The sequence below is a fragment of the Budorcas taxicolor genome, chromosome 19, assembly GCF_023091745.1.
Source record: "Budorcas taxicolor isolate Tak-1 chromosome 19, Takin1.1, whole genome shotgun sequence".
NCBI lineage: Eukaryota > Metazoa > Chordata > Mammalia > Artiodactyla > Bovidae > Budorcas > Budorcas taxicolor.
The window spans coordinates 9,020,437-9,034,354 of record NC_068928.1 but is presented as its reverse complement, the minus strand read 5'-3'; the positions used below and the strand labels follow the sequence as shown (position 1 = coordinate 9,034,354).

Sequence of the window (13,918 nt, the reverse complement as noted above, 5' to 3'; positions counted from 1 at the left end):
GCCCCCCAAAGCCCTGGGCCCTGAGAGTAGCTATCAACCCAGAGGCTAGCATACTGGGGAGCCACTGGGAAAGCACTCGAGACGAGTTCTGTGTTTCCTGCTTAGAGGCCTGAAAGGACTCGGCTGTCCTGCCCAGGGACGGATGTGAAGTTCTGAGCCAGCCCAGGCTGTGGGAGGAGGCCCCCTTACCTGGGGAGGCTTCATCTGCCCCTGCAGGCAGATACGTTCAGGCCGGGGATGTAGGAGCAGGGCACAAAGCCCTGGGGGCAGAGCTGGCCCTCAAGATGCCTCTTGGATTGGTGGCGATACCAGGGTTGTCACACATAGTTCGAGACAAGGAGATGTGGCTTGGGGTCATGCGCTGTCTCTTGGTGAAAACACCTCAATTCTGCCCCCAGAACCTACCAGGACAGTGGAGAGACGTGGGTGAAGGTTGCGGGGGATGAACAGAAGTGAGCACCTGCTGTGTGTGAGGGAGTTTAACCACAGGGCGACATTATTTCATTCAATTCTCCAAAATCCCTGCAAAATCCCTGTATGGTTCCCATCTTATAAAGGAAGAAATGTGTTCAGCAGTCAGATAAATTGCCTTGGTTTTAAGTGCACAGTAATTTTAAGTATCCAGGACTAGATTTGAACCCAGGTCAATGCCAAATCCAAATGAGGACTCAAGTCTTAAACCACAAACTTGGTGGTGGGAAATCAGATTTATTAATAGCTTGTTATGCCTGTGTTTTCTGGGATCCTCAAGCCTGAAAGAGCCAGGCTGAGACATTTGTCTCCTGGGTTAAAGGTGCCTCCAGCTTAAGCAAGTGGCCTCTCTCCCTCTGACTAAACCTCCTGGTCTCAGATCCTATGAACTTGGAAGCGATGAAGCTAAAAAGAATATGCTCTCATCAAGTCTTGAAATTCTAGTGCCTTTCTGCCCTGCCTCCAGGGCTGGTCCTTTTAGGGGAGGGTCACTTACCTGTCTCCATCTTGGGCTCTTCGGAACTGGTTCTCAAGACAAGCCAGAAGAGGCCCCACTCGGGCCCCTGGCAAAAGAGGCTCTGTGATGGAACTTCCTTGCCAGACTTGTTTTTCAGAACCCGGCTAAGCTGTGCCAGATTCTGAGGCTGAAAGAGCCCGCAGAAGCGCCTCTAAGCATTGTACCCAGTAGGGCAAAGGGCAGGAGCAGTTTTGTCTTCCCCCTGCGGATTCCCATTGGCGTCTGCTCACCACAGTTTGTCCTGATTTGTCCCAGGAGAGCTGTTGGGTCAGGCAATATTGGGCAGAACAAAATCCCTGCTGGCAGAAGAGGCCTTGAACTTTCCAAAGACCGAACCACTGCTCTCTGGTTTTCAATTCGAGCAGACAGCTGTGTTTTGTGCATACACTGTGGAGTATGTCCTAATGTAGGAAGCTGTTGTAAACCAACACTCACCACCACAATGATACTATCATGGCATTAACTAGGTGTAAGTAAGACAGTACTCAGAACATAAAGACTCCCAGATTTGTAGAATGACTGAATAAGTCAATGAACAAACCAAGAAATGAAGAGCATGGATAAAATTTAGTTGCTCAGAAGACAACCACCTGCTGCGTGATTCCGTTTATATGAAAGGTCCAGAATAGGCAAACATGGAAAGCTAGGTTAGTAATTGTCAGGGGTTGGGGTGGGGGTGGGGAGTGACTATTATTACTGTTTGTTTTGTGAGTGATGAAAATGTTCTGATATTACATATGATGTACAACTTTATACTAAAATCACTGAATTATATACTTTATAGGATAAATTTATGATACATTAATTATATATCAGTATAATTTAAAATTAAGTTTTAAATTAAAATTTTAATTTAAAATTTAAAATTTTAATTATTAAAACTTTACATTAAAAACTAAAATTTTAATTAAAAATATTTTTTACCCACTCAGAAACGAACAAAGATTAGCCATATTGATTTCTCAGCCATCAGGATCCCACACCAGGACCAAATCACATGATATGATGGGAACATCAAGATAGGAGATAGCTTTGCCATGACCCAAAGAGACTCCAAATGCTGTCCACTGAACTACAACTCCCAAACACCTTCCCCAAGCTGAACAAAGGAAAACCATGTGATGTTTCCCATTAATAGGCACTGCTGTGTGAATATCCTCAGGATCCTCACACTTCTGAAGTTTATAATTCTCATGTTATCAATGAGTATTTGCTGAGCTTGAGCAACTGTGACTTTTCCAAGGACACCCCCACCGAAATTCCATGGAGCTCAAACCAGGCCTTCCAACTCCAGATTGGGTATTAGACTTGGGAAGGGATTAGTGGAGACTGTAAGAGCTAGGATGAAACAGCTTAAAGGGAACCGGAACTTGCTGTGTGGTTAACTTGGGCAGCGAGCAATTTCAGATCTCCAGCAGGAGGCGCCACCACTCTGTCAGAGCACCAAAGTGGAGGGAAGGAAAGACACTCAGGTTCTTGAGTGTCTGCTATGTGCCTGCCTGGTCCTGTGTTAGGTGCACTAGGAATTGCCCACCCTTTACTATACACTGCCAAAGATTAGCAGAGGGAGATGGGGCTTCAGGTTGCATTTAGACAGGAAATTAGGAGATGGGGAGAGGGAGAGATAAGCAAGGCTCTGGCCAAAGCCTTCCTGTAACATCATTATGTCAACAGAACACACTGGGCATAGCAAACACCCTTCTCCAACAACATGAGAGACAACTACACATGGATGTCACCAGATGGTCAATACCAAAATCAGATTGATTATATTCTTTGCAGTCAAAGATGGAGAAACTCTATGCAGTCAGCAAAAACAAGATCTGGAGCAGACTGTGGCCCAGATCGTGAACTCCTTCTTGCAAAATTCAGGCTTAAATTGAAGAAAGTAGGGAAAACCACTAGGCCATTCAGATATGACCTAAATAAAATCCCTTATAATTGTATAGTGGAAATAATAAACAGGTTCAAGGGATAAGATCTGGTAGACAGAGTGCCTGAAAAACTATGGATGGAGGTTTATAACATTGTGCAGAAGACATGACCAAAACCATCTTACAGAAAAATTCAAGAAGGCAAATGTTAGTTGTCTGAGGAGGCTTTACAAATAGCTGAGAAAAGAAGAGAAGTGAAAGGCAAGGGAGAAAGGGAAAGATATACCCAACTGAAGCAGAGTTCCAAAGAATAGCAAGGAGAGATAAGGAGGCCTTCTTTAATGAGCAACACAAAGAAATAGAGGAAAATAATAGAATGAGAAAGACTAGAGATCTCTTCAAGAAAATTGGAGATATCAAGGGAACATCTCATGCCAAGGATGGCAAGATAAAGGACAGAAATGGTAAGGACCTAACAGAAGCAGGAGAGATTAAGAAGAGGTGGCAAGAATACACAGAAGAACTATACAAAAAAGTTCTTAATGATGAGATAATCATGATGTTGTGATTACTCACCTAAAGCCAGACATCCTGGAGTGTGAGGTTCAGTGGGCCTTAGGAAGCATTACTATGAATAAAGCTAGTGTAGGTGATGGAATTCCAGTGAGCTATTTAAAATCCTAAAAGATGATGCTGTTAAAGTGTTACACTTAATAAGACAGCAAATTTGGAAAACTCAGCAGTGGCCACAGGATAAGAAAGAATCCCAAGAAGGGCAATGCCAAAGAATGTTCAAACTACCATACTGCCAGGAGCCAGCATGGGAGATCCCACCCATGACAAGGTCATGTGGAAGAGACCTGATGAGCAAGGTGGATCAGGACTCGAGGGACCCCCTGGACCTACTCAAGCATCTACCCTAAAACCAGAATCTGTCTGTCTTACTATTTTATGCGTTTCATCAACTCTTCTGACATTAACAGGGGGCTATCCCCGACCACCTTTCTCTGGAGAAAATCAACTTAGGGCTCTAGCTAATAAGTCTCTTGGTCATGAAAGGAATATTTCAATTCAAACCCCCTCTGTTGGCATTCTAGCTTGCTTGGCAGGTTTATCCAGACTCGCAGCTATGCATGTGATTGTTCATCACAGCCTCCCAACTGTGAGAGGCATGGGAAGCCTAAAACATTCTAAAAATATAGAGCCTTTTGAAGAGTTAAGAACTACTAGAATAGTGCTGGTGTAGGATTTCACTGTTGAGCCAATGCTTGCTGCCAAGTGCCTATATCCCTTATCCATTGTGCACCTGGGAGTGCATTAGTTAACATAGTTGGAATGTAAGAAAAACAAGTAGTAGCCTTGGAATTAACCACATCAGACTTTTGAGCTAACGGGTTCTTTCTTTGTTGTAACTCACTGCACCTTTGCTCCGTGAGAATGTAACTCTGTTTAATACTTTTTGAGGCTGACATAGATTAGAAATATAAAGAAAAAACACTTCAAGGGAAAATAAGTTTTCTGGTTGAGCAGCCTTTATCAAAAGAGGGTCATAAAATGTCCACAGGCCTCCAAGGCCAGAAGATAATGTACACAACATTGTTTATGGGAAAGGTATGCAGAAAAAATCCTGGTTTCGATAAAGACAAACAGATGTAATGTTTGGGCTGACTCTGCATGACTGCATCTTTCATTTCCCTCTATGTACAAGTCAACATATAAAAGTTCCTTTTGAAAATAAAGTTATGGGCCTCACTCACTGAAGCTTGGTCACCCCGTGTCATTTTCTCTCTCTCTGTCTCTCTTTCCTGACGCCAGTGCTGTCTCTCCTGAGGGTACCCCTGGATCCTGCTGGGGCTGGACCCCGGCACCATACAATTGCACTCATTTCACATGCTAGTAAGGTTATGCTCAAAATCCCTCAGCTTTAGCAGTATGTAAACTTAGAACTTCCAGATAAACAAGTTCCATTCAGAAAAGGCAGAGGATTCAGAGACCAATTGTCATCATTTGTTGGATCACAGAGAAAGCAAGGGGTTTCCAGAAAAACATCTACTTTTGCTTCATGGACTATGCTTTAGCATAGCCTTTGTGCAGATCACAACAAATTGTGGAAAATTCTTAAAGAGATGGGAATACCAGACCACCTTACCTGTCTCCTGAGAAATCTCTATGCAGGTCAAAATCAACAGTTAGAACTGGACATAGAATAACTGACTGGTTCAAAAATGGGAAAGGAGTATGACAAGGCTGTATATTGTCACTTGCTTATTTAACTTATATGCAGAGTATATCCTGCAAAATGCCAGTCTGGATGAATCACTGGCTGGAATCAAGATTACTGGGAGAAACATCAAGAACCTCATATATGCAGGTGATATCACTCCTATGGCAGAAAGTAAAGAGGAACTAAAGAGTCTCTTGATGAGGGTGAAAGAGGAGAGAGAAAAAGCTGGCTTAAAACCCAACATTCAAAAAACGAAGATCATGGCATCTGATCCCATCACTTCATAGCAAATAGAAGGGGGAAAAGTGGAAACAGTGACAGACTTTATTTTCTTGGGCTCCAAAATCACTGCAGATGGTGACTGCAGCCATTAAATTAAAAGATGCTTTCTTCTCAGAAGGAAAGCTATGACAAACCTAGACAGCATATTAAAAAGCAGAGACATCACTTTGCCAGCAAAGGTCCATTATAGTCAAGGCTATGGTTTTTCCAGTAGTCATGTATGGATGCAAGAGTTGAACCATAAGGAAGGCTGAGCACTGAAGAAATGATGCTTTGAAATTGTGGTGCTGGAGAAGACTTTTGAGAGTCCCTTGGACTGCAAGAAGATCCAACTAGTCAATTTTAAAGGAATTCAACCCTGAATATTCATTGGAAGGACTGATGCTAAAGCTGAAACCCCAATACTTTGGCTACCTGATGTAAAGAGCTGACTCACTGGACAAGCCCCTGATGTTGGGAAAGATTGAAGGCAAAAGGAGAAGGGGAAACAGAGGATGAGATGGTTAGATGACATCACTGACTCAATGGCCATGAATCTGAGCAAATTCTGGGAGATGATGAAGGACAGAGAAGCTGGACGTGCTGCAGTCCATGGCGTTGCAATGAGTCAGACAGACTTGGTGACTGAACAACAACAATAACATATTATTGAGCTAACGGGTTCTGGCCTTGGAGGCCTGTGGACATTTTATGACCCTCTTTTGATAAAGGCTGCTCAACCAGAAAACTTATTTTCCCTTGAAGTGTTTTTTCTTTATATTTCTAATCTATGTCAGCCTCACAAAGTATTAAACAGAGTTACATTCTCACGGAGCAAAGGTGCAGTGAGTTACAACAAAGAAAGAACCCGTTAGCTCAATTAACTTTCAATAACTGAACAGGAGGACAAAAGGAGAAATTTTGAACCTGATTCGAGTTGTACTACTTCCTAGTTATGTGGGCTTGGGCCAGTTACTAGATGTCTCTGAATTTATTTCCTCATCTATAAAAATGGCTGTCACAGCTGCTTGTAAGGTCATTGGGAGGATTGGAAGAGTTAATGTCCATTAAAGATTCTAGCAAAGTATCTAAGTTTTCTTCTTTCCTGGGATAAAGTCTTTTTGTGTCCTTACCAAACAACTAAGGCAGGCTTACTTTTACTCCACTGGTTCCCTACTTCTCAGGCTCTTTGCCCTTCCCCACTCAGAGCCAAGATCCAGTTTCTGTATCCCTGGGACTTCCTCCCTGGACCTTGCCAGGGTGGTGGGCAGGGGCAGCTCTTCCCTGCCTTTTAAAGCTACTGTTTTTTTTTTTTTTTTCTCTTCTTTTTTTCTACTTGGAAAGTCCTGATGTCTTTGTTCAGCTCCAGTGTCCAACCTGTTGTGTCCCTAAAGCTAGAGACGCTGGTGAGAATGGAGAAGATGTGGCAGGACAACAAAAAGGAGGTCCCAGGGATGCTTTACTGCATCAGCCTCAGCACATCCTGTAGACAGTCCCAGTCAGAAAGGAGGCACCAAGGATCTTCCCTGACCCACCCCGCTCCCCACCACCATCACCAGCAGCCCTGCTCTGGGGCAGCCTGGGAGGAGGGGCCGGCAGCCCCCTCACCCGGAAGGCTGTAGTACCAGCTGCCGCTGCATGTTGAGCAGCCAGGTCCAGCCTGGTCCTTCTCACTTGCCGAAACAGCCGGTCCTGGAGCTCATCACTAACCTGAAATCTTGAAGGTTCAGCTTGGCAGGGGTGGTGGCCATGAGGCCTCGGGGGATGGGGTCAATGCCACTGGGTGGCAGGGAGTGTGAACAGCACAGATTGGACTAGCCTCTTGGAAGCCCAGAGGTCATCACACGATGCCAAGCTAGCTCAGAGCTGGACAAGCCAGTCATTTGCATCTATCAGGTTTGTATCAGAAAACAGGGGCCTGGATGGACACGTAGGAATCTGGAGCTGACAGGGCAAGAAGTCTCCCCTCTCGCACACTTCCTTGAGAAGGAGTGGAAGGCAAGCTCCTTTCAGGACCACAAGCGCTCATCTCCTCCCCTTTTAGAAATCCTTTAATCCTGGAGGGGGTGGCAGACTCATGACTGAAGGTCTTGGTGGCACCTGCTTTATTTTCATGGTCCTGGGGAGATGATCAGCAGAGGCCTGGCCTCCTGGCACTAAGCTGGGCTCCACCCCCACTCCCACCTGCCCCTGGGGAACCTGGTCACTGTCATACACAGTCTGCCAGCTGGCAAAGAAGGCAGAGCTGAGTGGGACTCAGGGGTTGGGTGCTGAAGCCTGGTACTGGCTGTCCAGGTGGAACATGAAGGGCTGGAGCCTGGTGTGGCTGCAGTGGAAGCCCAGAGTGAAGACACTGGCATGGTACCCCCTGGGAGGGCCCCAGGGCTTTCCTGGCCCTGTTCTCTCCCAGAACCAGGGGCAGAAAGTGCTGGTAGGTGAAGATCTGAAAGAAAAAATGGAGGAGGAAAGTTACTTTAGTGGCTGCCCACCTACTCCACTGTCTTTGGACAGATTTTTTGCTTTTTCGAAGGGGTGCTCAGACACATTGATTCTTTCTCAGCATTATGTTAATTGTGACAGTGTTAATGTCCCATTGTCTAATGAGGGATACTGACGCCCAGAGGGGTAGGATGACATGAACAGGGTCACAGAGTGAGTTAGTGGCAGAGTTGAGGGTACAGGTTGTAGATCAGGAACACCCCCAATCACCCTAGTTAACTTGAGGCACATCTATCTGGTTTGTGCCTTCTCATGGCTCCTAAGGGATGCTGGGGCCCATGGCCTCCTACCTGGACCATGGCCCCCATGATCTTCCTAGCCTCCTGGTACAGCTTGTCTCCAGTCCACCGGGGATCCAGGCATCTCAGCTCAGTCACCAGCCAAGTGTGCATGACTGCCAGTTTTGGGGTTTCAGTTGACTGGGTATCACCTTGAAAACCCCAAGTTCAGAGTCACCACAGTCCTTCCCAGAGAAATGTCTTTCTGCTAAGGCAGACACACACAGCTCTGGCGACTAGAAAGAGGTGGTGAGACTTAGTGACTTGTGACAAATTCCTGGCCCCCACTGGACCTCCATCTCCTCAGTTGTGCTGTGAGGCTCCACTGACCCACACAACAGCCTGGAGGGGGAGGACAGGGGTGCCTAAGTCTCAGCTCCCTAAGTTCCTAGAAGGAATTTGTGTACAGTGGGCAAGCATGGGGCAGCTGCTGGTTTGGGGAAGGAAAACCTCTGCTTGATGATTCTGCTTGGCAGGATGACCAGAGCCATGGCTGGTGGGGGTCCTGGGTGATTCTAGAAGCCTTGCCTTTGAGACTGAGTCCACCTGTCCGGTGAGTTGCATCCCTCTGCAGGGTCTGTCCTGGGGGCTGGACTTCTCCTTAGCTTTGGGCTTGGTATCATGCTGCTCTCCCCAGGGAGCCCCAGGGAAGGAGAAAAAAGGAAAGTCAAGCAGAGCCTGTTTCTGTAGCCAGACCTTCTCCTTGAGGCCAAGAGGGAAAGTGCTGTCCTGAAGGTGGCCTTACACACGGTCATTTGCTGTTTTTGAGCTAAGCCCTTGTGTGTGGTCTTAATCAATCTACTGTTATGCAGACCAAGCAGCCTGCTGCTCTTAACAGAAACAAAGAAACATGCAGTCCTTAGAAAGGGGGCTGGAGCCAACTCCCTATGAAGGAGGTGGTGGTGCAGAGTGGAAAGAGCCCAGACCTGGCCACTGCACTGACTCCAGTCCCCATGTGGACTCTGCCATCGGACACTCTGCTCTGGGGTGCGTTAGTTATCTTCACTGAGCTTCTCGGCTGCAAAACGAGGGTGATGCTAATGCTGCCTTTTCAGGGCAGCTATAAGGATGAGAGATGGCACATTCAAATATCTTAAATAACCAGAACTGATGGCCATCATGATGATAGAGAGCAGAGGAGAGGGGAAAGACCCCCAGGAAATTTTGGATTATGCATCTGGAAGAAGGTACCAAATGCCAGTGTCTAGCTAGTGCAGGGAGGAAACTGGCTCCTAAGGAAATTTAACCAACAGTAGAAAAATTATTAGTGGAAGTGAAAGCTGCTTTCAGGTAATTAAAGAGGCTGTTACTGAGAAAAAGAGAGAGAGCTTCTTCTCTGAGGGTCTAGAAGCTCAGTGAAGAGCAACAGATGGACACTGGATCAATATGAGGCAGGCTTTTGAAACAATCAGCACCACTCCAGATGGACTGTGTAGGGGATGAGGCCCTTATTGGTACAGAGTCAAGGAATGATCTCTGGACACACACTGGTTTTGCAGAAGAACTCCTTCCGACATACTGATTCTGGGAACCACGCACAGATCTATGTGCCTAATATTGAGGTCGGAAGCCAAGTACCCCCCACAGAATACCCTCTGGGCTTCCCCTCCTGGAACCTGGGACTGGCTGTTTCCTAGGGAGACAAGACTGTCCACCCCCAAGTCTGACCTGCCAGGAAGCAAGGGATGCATGCCGAGTGGTCAGCGAGGAGGCAGGGTCATTGTGCAGGTTGTCAATGGGCAGCAGGGCCTGGCTGTTGTCCTGGAAGTGGGTGCTGAGTGTGAGAAGCCCCAGGAACTTGGTTTGGTTGCAGAGCTACATGGCAAGGGCGACCTCATTGCCATACAACATGCTGGTGTCCATGAAGGAGGTGAGTCCATTGATCTGGTTGTGGACTTTGTTTTTGCTTTTGTACCAAGCAGAAGAAGGAGATGCAGTCTTGCTGACTGGCGATGCGTGGGTCATTGGGCGGGGTCTGAGGTGGAAGAGGAGTCACTTACATGGGGGCCCTTCCTGAGCAAGCTCACCCCTCCAGGTCATCCCCCACGTGCTTCAGAGCCTTGCCAAAACTCCCTTCTTAGCTACTGTATATATAGCACAGGAGCTCAGCTCCAGCCTCTGTGATGCCTACAGGAGTGGGATGAAGGCTCAGGAGGAAAGGGGCATGTGTATGTATATAGCTGATTCAAGTTGTTTTATGGCAGAAACTAACACAACATGCAAAGCAGCTATACTCTAATTAAAAACAAAAGCAAAAACTCTCTTATTCCAGGAAATCCTCCTTGACTCATCCAAAGGCTGCTCATCAGGTTACCTAAGCATCCTTAGCACTTGGTGCTATGGAGTCATGAAAGGTTAGACATGGATGAGGCCTTAGATCCTCATGTTACAGACAGGGAAACAGGGTCAGAGAGAGTAAGGACAGCTCCTCACGGGGAGAGAGGGGTGTGGAAACTAGTTCTCTGACATGAAGGCTTGTGCTGCTTTCACGCCACTCAGTTCAGCAGACATCAGCCCCTTTCTGTGCTGGGTGCCTTGGAGATCGTGAAGAAAACTCCAGACAGGCTGCAGGGAGCTGGCAGTTCATTGAAAACAGACCTGCACATAGAGTTATGTAACTTTAAATTAAGGTGCTGTTTGCTGTGTTAGATTTAAAAGTCAGAAGTGCTAGTTGCTCAGTCAAGCCTGACTCTGCGATCCCATAGTCTGTAGCTCGCCAGGCTCTTCTGTCCATGGGATTCTCCAGGCAAGAAGGCTAGAGTGGGTTACCATGCCTTTTTCCAGGGGATCGTCCTGATCCAAGGATTGAGCCCAGGTCTCCTGCATTGCCGGCAGATTATTTACCATCTGAGCCAGCGGTGAAGTCAGTCATGGTACTAGGAAGATAGCGGATGGCTCCCCAGAGAAGCCAGAGAAAGGAGCCAGCCAGGGGCCCTCACATGACACATTGTGAAAACAGTAAGGGTGAGTGAACATGTGCGTGTGTCGGGGCGGGGGGTGGGGGGTGGGGTGGCAGCTCCGTGCCCAGCAGAGGCTCTGCTCCCTGGAGTCCATCTTTTCTTCCCTAGTGTCCTGCAGCATCCTTGCTCTCAGCATGAAGCAGAGCACTGTCCTCCCAACCGGACCCAGGGATTTGTGGGAACTGCAGGGGCCTCGGCCCACCCCAGAGGGAGGGAAGGACAAGTGCTAACAGACTTCAAAGGCTTCCAAAAGCAGCAGCCCGGAGGCTTCCCCTGTTGGAATGCCACCCACAGCTCAATGCCAGTCTCAATTGTTTCCCCTTTTGTGAAGCCTGCACTGAACCTCCGGGCAGGTTGCCCTACCCTCACCCCTCCAACACATACAGAACTAGGTGTGTGTGTCCGACTGTGCGTCTTGTTGCTGTCTGATACTCCAGCATCTCAGGCAGCTCCCTAAGGCAGGTGCTCTAGGCTTCCAGATGCTCAGCCCCAGCTCTTGGCTGGGGATGGAGCCTGGGAGACTGCAGTACCTTGATGGGGAAGCAGGAGGGCAGCTGGGCACAGGTGCTCTCACAGTCGATACCCTCAGTGAAAGCTACTCTGGCTGGGGACTCAGCGGGGAAGTCCAAGTCACAGTCAATGAACTGGCCACACTGCATGAACTTAAGGGACCGGCGTGGTCAGAGATCAGCCTCTCGCAGCAGAAGTGCATGGTCTGGTTGGAGACAGCCTGGACCTGGTGGGGAGAGCAATCAGTGTGGGGCTCTGACCCCACATATGTCAGAGCCAACCCAGAACTCAGGGGGCGGCAGGTTGTCCCCGCTGGTGTTAACACAGCCTCTCCTCCTCTCCCACCCTCCCCTCCCCTTTCCTGCTTTGTCCCACTTCCTGTGTGGCTGTCATTCCTACAGAGATGCTCTCCATCCTGGCTTCTGAGGATTCCAGGAGGAAAGAAAGGGGAACAGACTAGATTGGCTGACTCAGACCCCACCAGCTCCTCCAGAAAGATAAATGATAGATCGATTTATACAGACTAATGGATAATTAGATAATAGAACTGATTGAGAGATGTAAGGATTGGTTGCTAGGTGATGGATGATAGAGAATTGGATAGATGGAATGAACAATGGAAGAAAAATTGATAAATAGATGATGATAGATGGATAGATGATAGATTGTGATATTGACATATGAATAGAAAATTGGTAAATTGTTAAATGAGAGATAGGTCAATACATAGAGCTACATTAAGTTGTATTGCTCTTGAAGGTACTTTGACATGAATTCTTTCAGAAGAAACAGTACTATAACGGCTACTACTAATATCTTCCCAAGCCAGAGATCAAACCTGGGTCTCTTGCATTGCAGGTGGATTCTTTACTGTCTAGGCCACCAGGGAAACACAAGTGTTAATATATCACATCCTATATTGATGTTTATATCAAGGACTTTAATAGTCATAACAGTAATCTGGAGTGGGTTTTACAGCTGTTTTACAGCTGAGGAAACTGACTCAGCTGGAGTCCTTGCCCAGAGTTATCCACCAGCCCACGGGAGAGCCTGGTTCAAGCCCTGTCTGGCCCATTCTGGCTGTGCTTCCATTCCCCAAGTTTAGAAGAGATGAAGTATCCTCCAGCCCCTCAGTCCTGACTCAACGGGAAGGGGCAAGCTGTTGCACCTCTTGCCGGGGTCCAGCCGAAGGGGAGAGACAGCCTGTCTTCGTTCTTGGCTGGCAGCCAGCACGCCAGAGGCTGGTTGGAGACCCCCAGCCAGGGTCTCCTCCCACAGCAGGGGGTGTGTTGGGGTCAGTAGGGTTGGGAAGGAGTGGCGGGCAGATCCGACCCCCTCCCAGGTCAGGTGCCACTCCAGCACCCACTTGTTGTTGCGTCTCCCGGTGATGGTGTGATATTGGTTACTGCGCTTCTCAGCTTCTTCCTGGGGAGCGCAGTCACTGGCCTGGGACAGCAGCGCAGCTGGGGTTCATTAGCACATCTCAGGGTGGGGTGGTGGGCAGGGTTCCAGCTTCTTGAGCAGGTCTGTTCCATACCTCCCATCCCTTTCCTCTCCCCTCCCAACACCCCAAGGAATGTATCCTGTACCCCCACCCCTTTCCCCGCCATCTGGCTTTCTTCCACTCCACAGTACCAGCGACACTGAAGGATCTGGATGCCTGGAGTTGTAACTTTTCTTCCAGCAGCCCCAAGGCCACGTGAACAACTGTCCTGGTGGCTGCTACCGGTTGTTTGAAGAAGGACAGGAGGTCCATGGCTGGCCAAGAGACTGCGAAGGTGCTGCTTGATGCTGCCCAGCAGAGGAGGAATGGGGGCTGGAGGGAGGAAGCACACCACCCAGCAGAGCCCCAGCTGAACAGTCAGGACAAACAGACAGAAGGAGAGATGGAAGGGAAGCTCTCTACCAACATGGCATTGCCCCACATAATTGGTTGTACTGAAGGCATGCTGTCCCCTTTGGGACTGGCCATAGAGACACCAGGCCCTACCCTGTTTGCAGCTGTGGACCCAGTACCCTGGGCCTATCAGTGTTTGGAATGTTTGCAAACAGTGTTTGGAACGTAAGTAAACTGTGTCCTGTCCTATCCTGGCTCAACTGTATGAAATCAAACACCCTTTTTCACACTGGAAAGGAGGACATGTCCCTTTCCCCACCAAATAGGATTTCCACCTTCTCCAGGTGACAATTTGAAGCTCCCAGGGTCTTGACCCCATTAGGCCAGTTAGGTGGAGTGGCGCAGGAGGTTGGGGGCCACAGGGTGGTGACTTGGAGCCTTTGGGTGGGCACTAGGTGGGCCCCGTGACTATCTCTGGTGCAAGGCT

The 13,918-nt window shown here is 48.1% G+C and overlaps 1 pseudogene; it reads right to left on the bottom strand.

Moving 5' to 3' along the window:
- Positions 1 to 354: 354 nt before the first annotated feature.
- Positions 355 to 13,350, bottom strand: LOC128064772 (eosinophil peroxidase-like; annotated as a pseudogene).
- Positions 13,351 to 13,918: the final 568 nt, after the last annotated feature.